This window comes from Rhinolophus sinicus, chromosome 11 (assembly GCF_057876585.1).
Source record: "Rhinolophus sinicus isolate RSI-liver-muscle chromosome 11, RSI-T2T, whole genome shotgun sequence".
Classification (NCBI taxonomy): Eukaryota; Metazoa; Chordata; class Mammalia; order Chiroptera; family Rhinolophidae; genus Rhinolophus; species Rhinolophus sinicus.
In genome coordinates, this window is record NC_142511.1 from 23509852 (window position 1) to 23524105 (window position 14254).

The window sequence follows — 14254 nt, forward strand, 5'->3', positions numbered from 1 at the left end:
ATGATTCCTGCAGATACTTTGTGCAGTCCCTGATGCTGTCCCTTTAGAGATGATGGCAGGGCTGAGACGATGGCTCAGGAGGGGATTCTAAGGGGTTGGTAGAATGAGCGACATTATGACAGCCCAGTGTTTACATCCTCAAACACAAGAAATCATTCCAGGGCCTACAGGAGGAAGGATTAAAAATGGTGGTCCAAGGAGCCTGGAATGGATCCTTAAGAGACAAGCCCTTTTCCCCTCCTCCTGAGACAGAAGAACAAAATGGCCTACAGCTGACGCTCAAAGAGCTTTAAGAAACATGGAGTCTAAAAAATTGTTCCAGTTTGCTGTTCCACCATGGGGCCAAGTCCAGAGGATGGCAGGAGGAGGTTTCCCCAGAATTCTTCCAGCTTTCTGGGACTAACAGCCACCTATTAAAATGGACACAATGTTCTGTTCCTGTTTCGTCAGCATCTTGAAGCCTGTTCTCACCTGTATACCCGCCATCTCCCACCTACCCTGACTGAGGGTGTTGAGAGAGGAGCAGGGCTCCAGGGCTTCTGGGAGACAAGGTCATGCTTCTGAAGACCTGGAGGAAGAGGTACCTCCCCAGTGCCGGGATGCAGGCCAAACTAAGGATTCGGACTCAGACTGCAGCAGTTTCTTTCCTGGAAGCTGGGCTCAACACCAGTCCCCAACCTCAGGTATATTTGTGGACTCCATCCACTTGTCTCGCTTCCCATTGCTTCCACCTTGATTTTGGTCATTATCGTTTCATGCCAGTTACTGCAGCAGCTTCCTAAGTGATCTCCCCACTTCTACTCTTGCCCCTCTGACTTATTCTCCACCCATAACCATAGTGGTTATTTCTAAAGTGCAAATATAAATACTACGCCATTCCCCTGGTCAAACTCATGGCTCATTACTGCCTGAAAGTGAAAGCCACAGTCCTTGACACGGCTCAGAGGCCCTGCAAGACGCAGCCCCCTCCGCAATCTCATCTCTCATCCCCCTCCCGTGTGTTGTGTGTTCAGCCCATTTGGAGCTTCTACCGGGTCTCTCTGTGCATCAACGCTCTGTCCTGCTGACTTCTGCACAGATTAGCATCGGTCTAGAATACTCTTTGAATCTGCCCTCATTAGGATTTTCCAAGTATGACTTACGTGTCTGTGTTCCTGAACATAATTTATGCCTCCCTATTATAATAGCACTTGTCACTTTGTATTCATTCCAAAAGCCACTCTACATCCCCTGTAAAAAGGAAGGCTCTGTAAAGGGAGGTGCCTTGTCTTGGATATTCCTAGACTCTAACATAGTGCCTAAAACATAGCAGGCACTCAAAAATACGTGATGGGTGGATGAAAAATGAACAAGTGAATGACTGACGTATGAAATACACCAGCTGGATCACATGTTATTTTTAAACCTCATGTTTCCCCCAGAAAACCACCAGGTGGTACAGAACAGCACATGGTTTGGACCTGGGCAGCACACTGTGTGTGATGGCTACCAACTGGTGGAGGAAACACCTCCCTTCCTACACAGGTACTGCACTCCGGCCAGGGTTAAGAAAGTAGAAAATCTCCCGAGGAGGGACCATCTGGCTAGAAGGTACCACAGGAGGTCTTTGGTTTTCCCTCCTAACTCTCTAAGATGGTCCTTACACTGTCTCAGAAAGTCTGCTGCCTCCTACATCACCAAAGACCAGACTCAGGTTACCTAGCTGAAACCTTAGCGCTGAGAACCAGCTCACTGGGAAGGCTCAGCATTCCTTCAGAAAAGACAGTGGGCATGCCTCCAACATTGGCGCCATGACTGCCATGTTTTGCTAAGGAGCTGCCCAGCAGTTGGACTGATGGGAAAGAGAAGAATACCTTATTCTGGGAATCTTGATGGAAAAAGGAAGCCAGAAGCTAATCATTAACTAGAAGCACATTGGCAGAAAAATAGCCCAATTATTTGGAGTGTTTTTAACTCACAATTTAAAAACAAAGTAGAAAAAGAACTAGAGATAATTACATTTAGCTGTTTGACAACTCTCTCTGGAACCCATTTTTCCTCCCAATAAAATCTTAAAAGAGGAAGAGAATTTAAGGATTATTTAGCTTTCTGCAATCCCCTTACTTTCCAGATGAGGAAACAGGAGCCCAGGAAAGGGAAGTGATTTGCTCAAGGTCACAAGGCTGATTATTGGGAAAGCTGGGAAAAGAACCCACGTCTCCTGACATCTAGCCCAGGGTTTTTCCACCCAATTTCCCTGCCTCTCAATATGCAGGAAAGTTTCAGAATAAAGCTGCTATTTCAGGAAATGTATATTTTGGCAGTTACCCCCCCAAAAAAAAAACCAAAAAACATTAAACATAGGAATTACCATATGACCCTCTGTATTTCTACGCTTAGCTATATGCCCCAAAGAGTTAAAAACAGGTTCTCAAATAAGTACATGTACACACATGTTCATAGCAGCATCATTCACACCTGCCAAAAGGTGGAAACAGCACAAATATGCATCAATGGAAGAATGAGTGAACAAATTGCAGTGCATATGTACCATGAAATATTAGCCACCAAAAAGAATGAAATGCTGATGGATACATGCTACAATACAGACAAAACCAGAGAACATTATGCTCATGAGAGAAGTCAGACACAAAATGGAACGAATTATCCCATTTATATGAAATATCCAAAATAGGTAAATTCATAGAGACAGAACACAGGCTGGTGGTTACCAGAGGCAGAGGGGACTGGGGAGTAGCTGCTTTCCAGTACAAGGTTTCCTTTTGGGGTGATGATAACGTTTGGGGCTGGAGAGAGGTGATGGCTGCACACACTGTGAGCACACTAAATGCTCCTGAATCGGTCACTTTAAAATGGTTAATTTTATGATATGTGACTTTTACCTCAATAACAGAAATATATAACATTGGTCTCTAAAATGTGCTCATAAAGACAAAAGAGCAGAGGACGAGGAGGGTGGGTTATTCCACAGGAGGGAAGCTGGGCACCCTCAACTTCCCAAGGCAGGTCCACTCCACCTGCCCTGCACATGGCTCCCAATCCTTCCTGTACAGTTTGAGGAAATTTCCATTCAAGTCAAAGGAAGGGGAGCTGTCTGGACATGGGGGGTTCTAGGGCTGTGCACAAAGAACCCAACGCAGAGTGAGGGCCGTGGTGCCCTGCCTGAAGGTACCCCACATCACCAAGGCGTACAGGTCCTCTGTCCTGATAACTAGGGAGAAAGGGGTACGGGGAGGGGCTTCTAACCCAGAGCAATTAAATTCACGCTTCCAATCAAATCTCAGTTCTTGCACTAGTATGCTGTATGGCCAGGCCACATAAGAAACACTAGGTTTCTCTTCTGGTCCTTCCAGCAACAAGAGATTGTCACTAGGGATAGACAAGTACACCATCCAGTGTGTGTGGGGGTGGACAAAGCCCTTCAAGGGGAAGGCCATCTGACTAGGGAGCATCCTGGGAAGAATAAGGAAAATCCCATCTCCCGTGAGAGGGCGGGTCAAGGCTGCAGAAGAGCGGGGCCATGATGACTGTCCTGGATGCGGGACGAGGGTGGGGAAGTTTTCTGTTTAGCTCAACGAGCGCAACGAGGGCAAAACTAGGACCCAATAGGTTGAAGTTCCAGAGAGGCAGGAGCTCCCCTGAGATTTAGGGAAGAATCATCTAATCAAAGCAGCCACCCTACAATGCCATTCATAACAATGAAACACTACCCACACACGCCAGCAATACACTGCGTTTGAAGGATCCTTTTATATCGAATCAAATAGGTAAGAGGTGGACTGTAAGAATATAAAATACATCAGAGGGGGCCTATTGCTGTGGGAAGAGAGTGAGGAAAAAACAAAAATACATAAAACCAAGAGAAGTCTTGTGTGGACTGATGGTGTACTATGAACTGGGGAATATGATTAATTCACTTCTTATATATCTCAGGTCCCCTCCCCAACCTCTTGTGTGAAAAGAAGAGAGAGAGAGAGAAAGAGAGAGAGAAAGAGAGAGAGAGAGAGAGAGAGAGAAAGAGAGAGAGAGAGAGAATGGAGTCATGAATGAAATGTTCTGCCATGTGAAGTAGTGAGCTTACTGTTTCATAATGAATCCAAGTGACATTTGGCCCGGGGTGTTGCTGTCAATGTGCCCACACAGGAAGGAAACTGGATGCTTATCAGAATCACCTGGGCAGGATTTTAATACACAGATCCCTGGACCCTCAAACTTCTAGGCAGGGACCAAATCAGGCCTGCAGATTAAAAAGGGATTTTTTTCATTTGAATGCCACTGAGCCTCTGTTGTCCTACATGGGGATGCTGCTCACACTTAGACAACCTCCCTGAACGCAAGGCCTTGAAGTCTGCAAGCCTGTGGGAGAGCTGAACGCAGTGTCCGCGAGGGGCCCAGAGAAGCACATGTGAGTTGGGTGATGATCAACCGCTGGGGGGACGGCCGTTCAGTTGAGCCTGAGAGCTGGGCTGAGCCGCAGGGTTTGCGTCTGCTCCCTGCTTACAAGGTGGGGACCACGCGCAAGCACTGAAGCCTTGGAGCTCTGCCTTTCTCACCTGAGCACCACGGATGACACAGCAGCTCCTGCAGAGGACGGCTGTGACGACTTAGTTCACGGGTCCGACAGCAAGCACGTAGGAAAGCGTGGGCGCAGAGTAAAGGGCTTACTAGGTGCCAGCTGCTGCCACTGAGTGGATCTGCCCACTCAGTGAGCGTTCTGGCTACCTCCGTGACATTACCAGTAACAGCAGCAAGTCGTAACAATAATGAGCCATCCACAATCACAGTCTGTTTTTCCTTTTTTCTGGGCCCTGGTTTGCTTTCTTTCCCCAGATTGGGGGGCCTCTGGTGTTGATTCTACAAGCTTTCCTGGCAGACGGACGAGAGGCACACAGCTCCCGCAAGCTGTTGCCGTCGGGAGCTCCCCACATTCCCATAGCCCCATTTTGGGCAGGCGGTTCTGGTGGTCACAACACATCAGAAGTGACAGGGAGAAAAGACTGGTGGTGCTGAGTGGCTCATCTGGCAGCTCTACGTCCCCTGGTGCAGAACCCGCTTTGGACTTTGGGGTGGCAGTCAGCATATCAGTCACTGACTAAACAGACCTGGCAGCAGGCACTGGTCTAGAGAACACACACAGGGACAAGTGAGGTTTCTCTGCTGTCATGGAGCTCACGTGCTAGCGGGGAAGACAGGAAATAAATGTTGAACAAAAAAACCCAGGCAGCAACAGGTGCAAAGAACACACAATCCACCCACACATGGGTGTTTACAACAGCCTTATTCATAATTACTGAAATCTGGAAGCAACCAGAATGTCCTTTAGTAGGTGAATAGATAAACAAACTGTAGTACATCCAGACAGTGAAATATTATTCAGCACTAAAAAGAGTTATCAAGCCATGAAAAGACACGGAGGAACCTTAAATGCGTATGACTAAGTGAAAGAAGTGATCTAAAAAGGCTACATTCTGTATGATTCTAACTGTATGACATTCTGGAAAAGGCAAAACTATGGAGACAATAAAAAATGCAGTGGTTGCCAGGGGCGGGGGAGGGAGGAATAGGCAGAGCATGGAAATGTTTAGGGCAGTGAAACTTCTATATGATTCTATGATGGATACATGTCCTTGTATATTTGTCCAAACCTATGGCGTGTACAGCACCAAGGGCGAGCCCTAACGTAAACGATGCCTCTGGCTGATAAGAACGTGTGAAGGCAGGTCCGTCAGCGTCACAAGGACACCCCTCGGGTGGGGATGTTGATCATGGCTGTGCATGTGTGGGTGCAGGAGGACACGGGAAATCTCCGTACCTTCCCTTCAGTTTTGCTGTGACTCTAAGAGTGCTCTAAAAAATTAAATCTAGTTTTTAAAAACCACAGTAGGGTGATGTGATACAGGGAAGTGAGTGGTCAAGGAAGGCCTTTGAGAAGGTGATACTTGACCAAGACCTAAATGGCAGGAGGGAGCTAACCTTGTAAAGAGGGTCAGAAAAACGGCCGGCGGAGAAATCCCTGTGCAGAGGCGGTGTGGCAGAAAGCAGAGCGGAACAAGTGAAGGACTGAAAGAAGCCAGAGTGGCTGGAGCTTTGAGGGCTCGCAGTGAAGAAGGGAATGAGTCATGATCAGAGGGCGGCAAGGGAGGATTCATGCAGGGCTTTGAGGACAAAGTGAGGAGTTTAAATTATATGCCAAGTTGACTTGTGAGTGGTGGAGTGAGCTGATGAGGTGGGTTTGTAAAGGACACTGACTGATCTGTGGAGGGGGGGATAGAGATGGGCAACAGTGGAAGCAGGGAGACACTTTAGGAGGCTCCACAGCCTCCTCAGCTACGCAAGGCCAGCCCCTCAGCTTCCAAACCCAGAAACATCACCAGTGTCAGTGAAGTCACTCAGTGCAGCAGCCTCAGGGCCACCCTGGAGTTCCACACAGTGCTCAGGGTGACAAGGACGGAGCTGGCAGACTTCTAAAGAAGTGTTTTAGTGCTGCGTTTTCACACTGGGTCCACAGGAGCCCGATGGCTTCTAGGAAGTACCTCAGGAGCCTTCTCCAAGAGGGTGGGTTTGGGGAAGGAGAGGGTGGGACTCAGGCCCCTCTACCCCAGTCTCACCAGAGCTGCTTCACAGTCACTGGTTTTACACTGAGGTTTTGCATAAGGTTTTAGGTTTTATTTTGAAGAAAGGATTCTATTAGTAAAACAAGAAACTGAAAATCCTTGAGCAACAGTCTAACTGTACCCCATGGCAATCATGCACGGGTGCAACAGCAAGGCAGGGTATGAGGAAGTGCACACCGGGCTGAGGCTACAGGTGCGGACTGGGAGAACTGTCCGGCTTCCCCGGGAGGGTGTTTGCATTGAGCTCTCCAGGTTCAGGTGGCTCCTTGGGATTCTTCACAACCCTCCCTGGCTCTGGCTCGACACCCCCTCCCATCCCCCACCACAGCGGTTTTTCTCCTTTAAGTGTCTCCTAAAACACACTCGGAAAGACCTCCCTGATCAGGGCCTACCCGCCCGATCTCATCTTTCCCCAACCCTGTTCTCTCACTCTCAGTTATACGGAATTTCTAGTTTCATGAATAGTCCTGGCTTTTCACCCACCCCACTGAGAGATGACTATACAGACGACGGCCATACCGTATATGACAATAAAAGCCTGACTCACAACCGCTATAGCAACCAGCCCAGAATGGTCAGGCTTGGTCAGTGCCTACAAGCTGCCCTATGTTTTATACCAGCACTCCCAACTCAAGACCAATCAGGGAAAGACAAATCTGCTCCCCAAAGCAATCACATAGGATGCCTCCAACTGCTACATCAGTCTGAGCATACCTGATACTTTTCCTTTTTTCACTATAAAGCTTGTCACCGCCCCTCTCTGCCTTTGAGACTCTGCCAAATGTAAGTGTAGTAGTGGTGGCTGAGCCCCTTGCTATAGCAAGCTCTAAGTAAATGGCTTTTGTGTTTGCTCTCCTTTGGGTGGTCTTTATTTCCACACTAACTTTACATAAATCACTCTCTTTTCCTACTCTGCCTTTTCTGTTCTTTCACCCAACTCTTTTTTTTTTTTTTTAATTTTATTGGGGAACAGAGTGTTTCTCCAGGGCCCATCAGCTCCAAGTCATTGTCCTTCAATCTAGTTGTGGAGGGCGCAGCTCAGCTCCAAGTCCAGTCGCCGTTTTCAATCTTAGTTGCAGGGGCACAGCCCACCATCCCAGTGGGAATTGAACCAGCGACCTTGTTGAGAGCTCGCTCTCTAACCAACTGAGCCATCCAGCAGCCCCTCTGGAAGCTCAGTGCCAGCTCATTGTTTTCAATCTAGTTGTGGAGGGCACAGCTCACTGGCCCATATGGGAATCAAACCAGCAACCCTGTTGTTCAGAGCTCACGCTCTAACCAACTGAGTCATCTGGCTGCCCTCACACAACTCTTTGTTATCTTCTAGGCTCAGGGCAGGTGACACCTCCTCTAGGAAGCCTTCCTTGGTTTCCCTGCACCACCCCTCACCACCAAGGCTGAATTAGGTCCTCATTCTTTGTGCTCTCAGAGAATTCTGGGAAATACTCATTGTAATGAGTGCTAGGTCTTAGTGTAGACTGTCATCTCCCCAACTACATGACGCATTCCTTGAGGTTAACAACAGTGTCTTATTCAACCTGCAGAAGGTCAAGCACGCAGAAAACCTAATGGCACTTACTGGATGTTCATACAACCTCCTTGCTATCCTCTTTCCACCCACTGTATTAGTCTCCTAGTGCTGCCATTACAAAAATACCACAGGCTGGACATTTATTTGCTCACAGTTCTGGAGTTGGCAGTACAAGACCAAAGTGCCACCTGGGTTGGTTCCTTCTGAGGCTCCATCTCCTTGGCTTACAGATGGCTGCCTTCTTGCTGTTCTCACATGGCCCTTCCTTTGTGCATATGCACGTCCTGGTGACGCTCCCTCTTATAAGGATCCCAGTCATATTAGATTAGGGTTCACCCTTATGACATTCAACCTTAATCACCTCTTTAAAGACTGTTTCCAAATATAGTCTCATTGCAGGTTAGGGCTTCAGTACAGGAATTTTGAGGGCTACAATTCAATCCACAACTGTATCCGTATTTTTCTTCGGAGGATTCATCTCTACCCCCGTTCCTACCCTTTCCAGGGATAAGCTCTCATGAGTGTAAGCCAATCCGTATAGTATCCCTGACCCTCTTACCTCTATGATTGATCTCGGAATGGACGTCTAATCCAGCAAGAGGCAATGTGCTTCACGGAGACTTTGCTGACACCTCCAGGAAAGATATGTTTCCCCTCTCTTCTGAAAAAGACCCAGTGAGGAACTCCCACAAGGGGAGAGGATTGTGGGAATATGGGGTCTCCACGTGCAATGTGAGGATGCCCCAACACTGCCGAAGGCACAGAGAAGACGTGGAAAGAGCTGATCCTGTGTGTCACTATTTGTGTTACTGATTGAGCCATTTCCCAAACCCAGCCCTACTTGTGGACTTTCAAATTACACATATGTTTACAGTAAAAATTCCCTTTGTTTTTTAAGCCAGGTGGAGTTGAGTTTTTATAACTTGCAACTGACAGTGCTATCAAAATCAGAAACGCCCCTAGAATGTTGGTTGAACACATAAGCTTCCCACCGCCTCCATTTTCTGTATAAAAAAGTGTCCCTTCCTCCTGCCTCTCTGCCTGGACCCAGTCCTACCCTTGCACAGAAACCTGCCCTTCACCACCAACAATCCGCTGTCTCCTGAATTTCCAAACTCTTCTCAACTGGCTCCTGCCTCAGCAGAGAAACACCATCAACTTTCTCTCATAACAAAACAAAAAGAGTGTTCTCTGTATCCCACAGCCTCCCTATCTATAGCTGAAAATTTTTTGCTCCATCTCTTCTCATGAAAGTTTGTTTTTTAAAGAGTGGTCTATGGATTCTGACTTTACGTATTTAGTTCCCATTCACACCTCATCCAACCACACTCCAGACTTCCCACTGGCCAACCACAGTGTCCTCAGTCTTCATCTTGCCAGGCCTCTTGGAGGCATTAGCAACTGTTAACCACTCTATGCATCCCTCCTAACCTTCTCTCCTCCTTGACCTCTTAAACACCACTCTGGGGCCTCCTCTTTTCTCTGGCCCTTCCAACTTCCGTGGCAACACTAATCACACTGCCAGATCCTCTTCTGCCTTGATGTTCTCAGTGTCTCTGCAGGGGTCCTGTCCCTCCAGCTCTATTCCCCATCTCTGCTGGTGGTACCTACCTAAGTGACTTAAGCCAGACATCAGGAATCTCCCTTAAATCCACCTCACATCCAGGCACCAAGACCCTTGGACTGTCTCCTTCCCAGTGTCTCTCATTCCCCCTCCCTCTCCATGCGCCCACCCATCTTACCTTTGATATACATCACGTCTTCTGGTCTATTGCAATAACCTCCCAACTGGTCTCCTTCCAATCCATTCTCCACGTTGCTATTCCAGTGATTTTTCTAAACCCCCATCTGATCATGTCGGCGCTCTGCTGAAAACTCTTCCATCATCACCCCATCAATCTGTTAAGATCAAATTCAAGCTCCCAAGCGTAGCACACAAGGCTCTCGGAGATCAGGCTCCTGCAGGCCTCTCCAACTCCACCCAAACCTCAATGCTTCCTAACTGAATGACATGTCATTTTCTAAGCACACCACACCATTTACTGCTGCCACACTTTACACGTGCCCTCCTGTGTGTCTGAACTGGCCTTCCCTCCTTGTCATGTGATTAATTCCTACCCAATCTTCAAGACACTATGCAATGCTCAGACATCTTCTGCTCAGTGAAGAAGTCCCTGTGCCCCCCCTGTGCCCCCTGTCCCCGCTCCCAGAACAGCTGAGAGTCCATCTCCCCTAAACCTGGGGCACACAGCACACTGTGGTAAAACCGTATGTTTAAACTAAAGGTTGGAGACCTTTTCTGTAAACATCTGGATAGTAAATAACTTGTGAAGCATATAGTCTTTGTCACAGCTACTGAACTTTACCATTTTAGGGTGAGAGCAGCCATGGAGAGTAAGTGAGTAAATGGGCCTGACTACGTTCCAATAAAACTTGATTCACACAGCAGGCAGCGAGCTGGAAGTGGCTTAGTTTGCTTACTACTGGCTTAGCCTTCTCCTCTGTGGAAGCCTTAGGGCTCAGGTCGGGTCCCGATCATTCTTCTGTCCCCAGTGCAGGGCATGGTCCCTGGTGGGGAATATCTATGGAATGGAAGATCCAAGTAAAGGTCTCAGTCCTGCCACTTAATTTTTGTCAATTACTTGTTTTCCAAACCTTTTTTAAAATCTCAAAAATGGAATATCACTGCTTTGCTTGCTTCAGATGGTCGTTGTGAGATCACATGGATAATGCACAGGAACACGAAGCATGACACAGACGTAAACGTTTTCTCTGTTCTTTTGCATTCCTTCCTGATGAGCTCAAGTGACGCCACTACATGCAAGACCTTTATGTTTTCTCTGAATTGCGGGTAAACCTAAGTCCAGGAGGGGGCCTGTGGCCTGTTCAGCCGACCAGGCCCATTGGGTGGCGGGTCGGGGCTTGGCCACAGGCCACTCTCTGCCCTATAGCATCCTCCTGCTCTGGGTGCCAAGCGCAGGCCTGACCATGTTTCCTCTCCCTGTCACTATACTCGCCTTCTCCCAGATTCCACAGGTGCCCCTGCACAGGGTGTGAGAGAGCGTGTATGCGGCAGACAGATGGCTTGATGGTCTCCAAGGCCACCTTGGGATTCAAGGATAGTTTCTGGGTTGGAATTAACGGGATCTGATGACTGACTGGTAGTGGATGATGAGAAGAAGGACGGCACCAAGGCTTCTAGGCTGAAAAAGTGAATTAGGATGACGCTAATAATTAGCACCAAAAACACAGAAAGGGGACTAAATCCGACAGCGGCTGGGGCGCGGGTAGATTATGAACTTGGAACTGAACATGTTCAGTGTGAAATGCTCAGAGCCATGAACAAAACAGCTCTGCAGATCCTGAGGCCGCGCTCCTGAATTAACGCCTAAGGACACACCAACACATTAATGCTACAGGGCCACATGCCAGCAATTAGTTCCTAGAATAAACTGTCAAACGAAGGAAGAGTACTACAAGAACCTACTGAGGAATACATTCACACATCACTGTCACAGGATATTGTGGGGGACAGAGAGAAAATAAAAGCCCAACAGAGCCAATGCCAAACAGCCTTTCTGTGTTAGATTAGAAGATAAAAACAAAACACAAAAAACACAGCAGGGCTTATTATCATTGCTGCCCGGAAGCAACCTGTTTAGAAATCAGAGCGAGGAGCTGAAACAAAAGAGGAAATAGAGGCACATCAAAACCAGGAGTGGGGAAGGGCCAGGCATTGTAAGAGCTGACAGGGCAGCTGTACCCCACAATGGCTGGAGGGCTCCACACAGATAGGCAGGACGGCTCTCTTAGCAGGAACCCAGGACTGAGATGTAAGGTATTTCTCAAGTAATTTGTTCCTAATACAAACCAAATAACAGTTTGAAATGATTTATACATAAACATAAATCGGAGTGGCTCAGATTACCACCATAACAATCACACACACACCCCCCATTTCCTTTCTTGAATAATAAAGAGCAGTGTGTGTCTTGCCTGGGGCCATCCTTTCCCGTATTTGTCTTGACAGAAAAAGTAGCTGAGGAGCTGGCCTGAGAGGCACAACTGACAGTCCCTGCTTTGCACGCTGTGACCTGGTAACCGGGATCCCATCCGCTGCAGCCCCTTCTCCCGCTGCACCTGCTTGCCTCAGCCACTCCCCAGACAGGCCAGGTGCTCTCTGCCCTTTGGCCCATCTTTTCTCCTGCTTTGCCTCGGCTGGAAACACTATGCCCTTCCTCCTCTATCGTGCAAATTCCCTTCTTTGTCAAGACCCTAAGCGGTGACCTACCCGTCACTGACCCTGCTTTCCCACTGAAAGGGGGCTGCAATTTTCCTGTGGCCCCAGTAAGCCAGCACGCTCTGTTCCAGCAGTCATTTCCTCCTCCTGTGGGATCAGTTGTTCCCACATCCATCGCCTACCTCAGACTCTGAATTTCGTGAGCTCAGAGTGCATGTCTTCTCCCTCTGTAGTGAGACAGTGCAATAAATATTCATGGGATGAATGAACAGCCATCTTATCAGACACTTCCCATTATTGGGAGATACTTATCCCATCAACGAATGAGTATATTATAAATCCTCGGTTAATATCACATAGAACTGTTGTTACAGTATAAGTCTGAGTAATAAAAATATAGCAGTAATCTAATCTAATATCTATTCAGCATCCTCTGAAGTAGACCCTGTCCCTGTTCAGCAGACACACTCAGCTCCTTTTTTTCTGAAATCCTTCCCCCTCTCCCTCAAAGCTTCCTGTCTGATCTCAGTCAGGACCATCCAGTTTTCTCCATCCCGCAGGCAGAATCCAGGGATTCTGCTGCTCCAGGTGGTAGCCCCAGAACTGCCGTTCACCTCCGTTTCCAGCCTCCCCACCCCTCATCCTGAGGGCCTCAGCTTAGCTGCCCTGGGTTCTGAACTCCACCTTCAGCACAGGGACTGTGAGGGCACTGCAGGGGGCTCTCCCGCCTCTTCCTCTCCTGCCCTCTGACACCCCAGCTACCTCCCTTCTGTCTCACTCATGCCAAGGAAGGAGCCATGCAACAGATGCTGACCCAAGCCTGCTCCACTCCCTCCACTCACAGGCAGCTGAAGGCCAGGCAGGTAGGTTTCCTAGGAAACTCAAAATGCCCTCTATGGATAATCATTAGCCTGTCCCAAATAGACAGTGCCAAGCAGGGAGAAGAAAGAGGGCTCTCTGAAAGACAGACTGAAAGGGGAAGCAGCACGGAGCTCCCTGGCTTCCTCAGCGAGCGCCTGCCTCACATCTCCCCTGCACCCCTACGAAATGACCGAATGTCTCAGCATCTTTAAGAAAGTCTGCCTGCCCGCACAATCCTCTCCCGTCCCCTTTGAAAGAGCTGTAACTGGACCACACTCTCTGTGCACGAGGACTTGACAGTCTAGGAACGCACTCACCAGCCTGCTTCCAGATCTCTGCCTCTCCCTATGCCCAGGAGAGAGACCCCGCTTCCTCACCAGTATAGGGCGGAACCAGTTGTCTTAGGATTTTCCAATAGCCACAGAAACCTCATGTATGGGATTCAGCTCCCCTTCCCCCCTCCTCCCTTCTCAGGGTTGGAAGAGGGTGGTCTCCATCTGCTCCCCGGCTGTGTTTCATGCTTGGCTCCTTCTCGTTGTCAGGGGGAGAGATCTGGGAGGAGTGAGGGGCTGTGTGTTTAACCACCGATAGAGATCTGCTTCAGATCTGCTTCGTGGCAGTGGCAGGGGCACCTGGCAGGCCCAGCCCCACCTTGCCCTGCCTCAGCTAAGTTCACAGAGGCCACAGGGTCTCAGTGTGAGCGGGGAAACAACAGGGTCAGGTGGCCCTGATTCCCACCTGGGGAGGGGGACACCTGGGGTTAGGATTAGGGATTTGGCTGAAAACAGCTGTTTCCTGCTCAACACCCAGAACTAATCTATAGGCTGAAACCTGAACCACTTGGCTATTTATTAAGTTGGGGCGAGGGAGGGAGAGGGTGACAAAAAAGAGACCTTTTCCGTCAAGGTGACCACCTTGAATAATGTAGTGTTTACACCAGGGTCTCTAGGTGCACAAAGCACTGACAGGGCGCCCTAGTATTCGAGCCACCAGGCAGGCTGGGGCCCC

The 14254-nt window shown here is 48.7% G+C and overlaps 1 protein-coding gene across 30 annotated transcripts in view; it reads right to left on the minus strand.

Moving 5' to 3' along the window:
- The window catches only part of NFASC (neurofascin), a 178887-nt gene that overhangs the window by 76847 nt on the left and 87786 nt on the right, over positions 1-14254 (minus strand). The gene's annotated exons all lie outside the window — the stretch shown is intronic.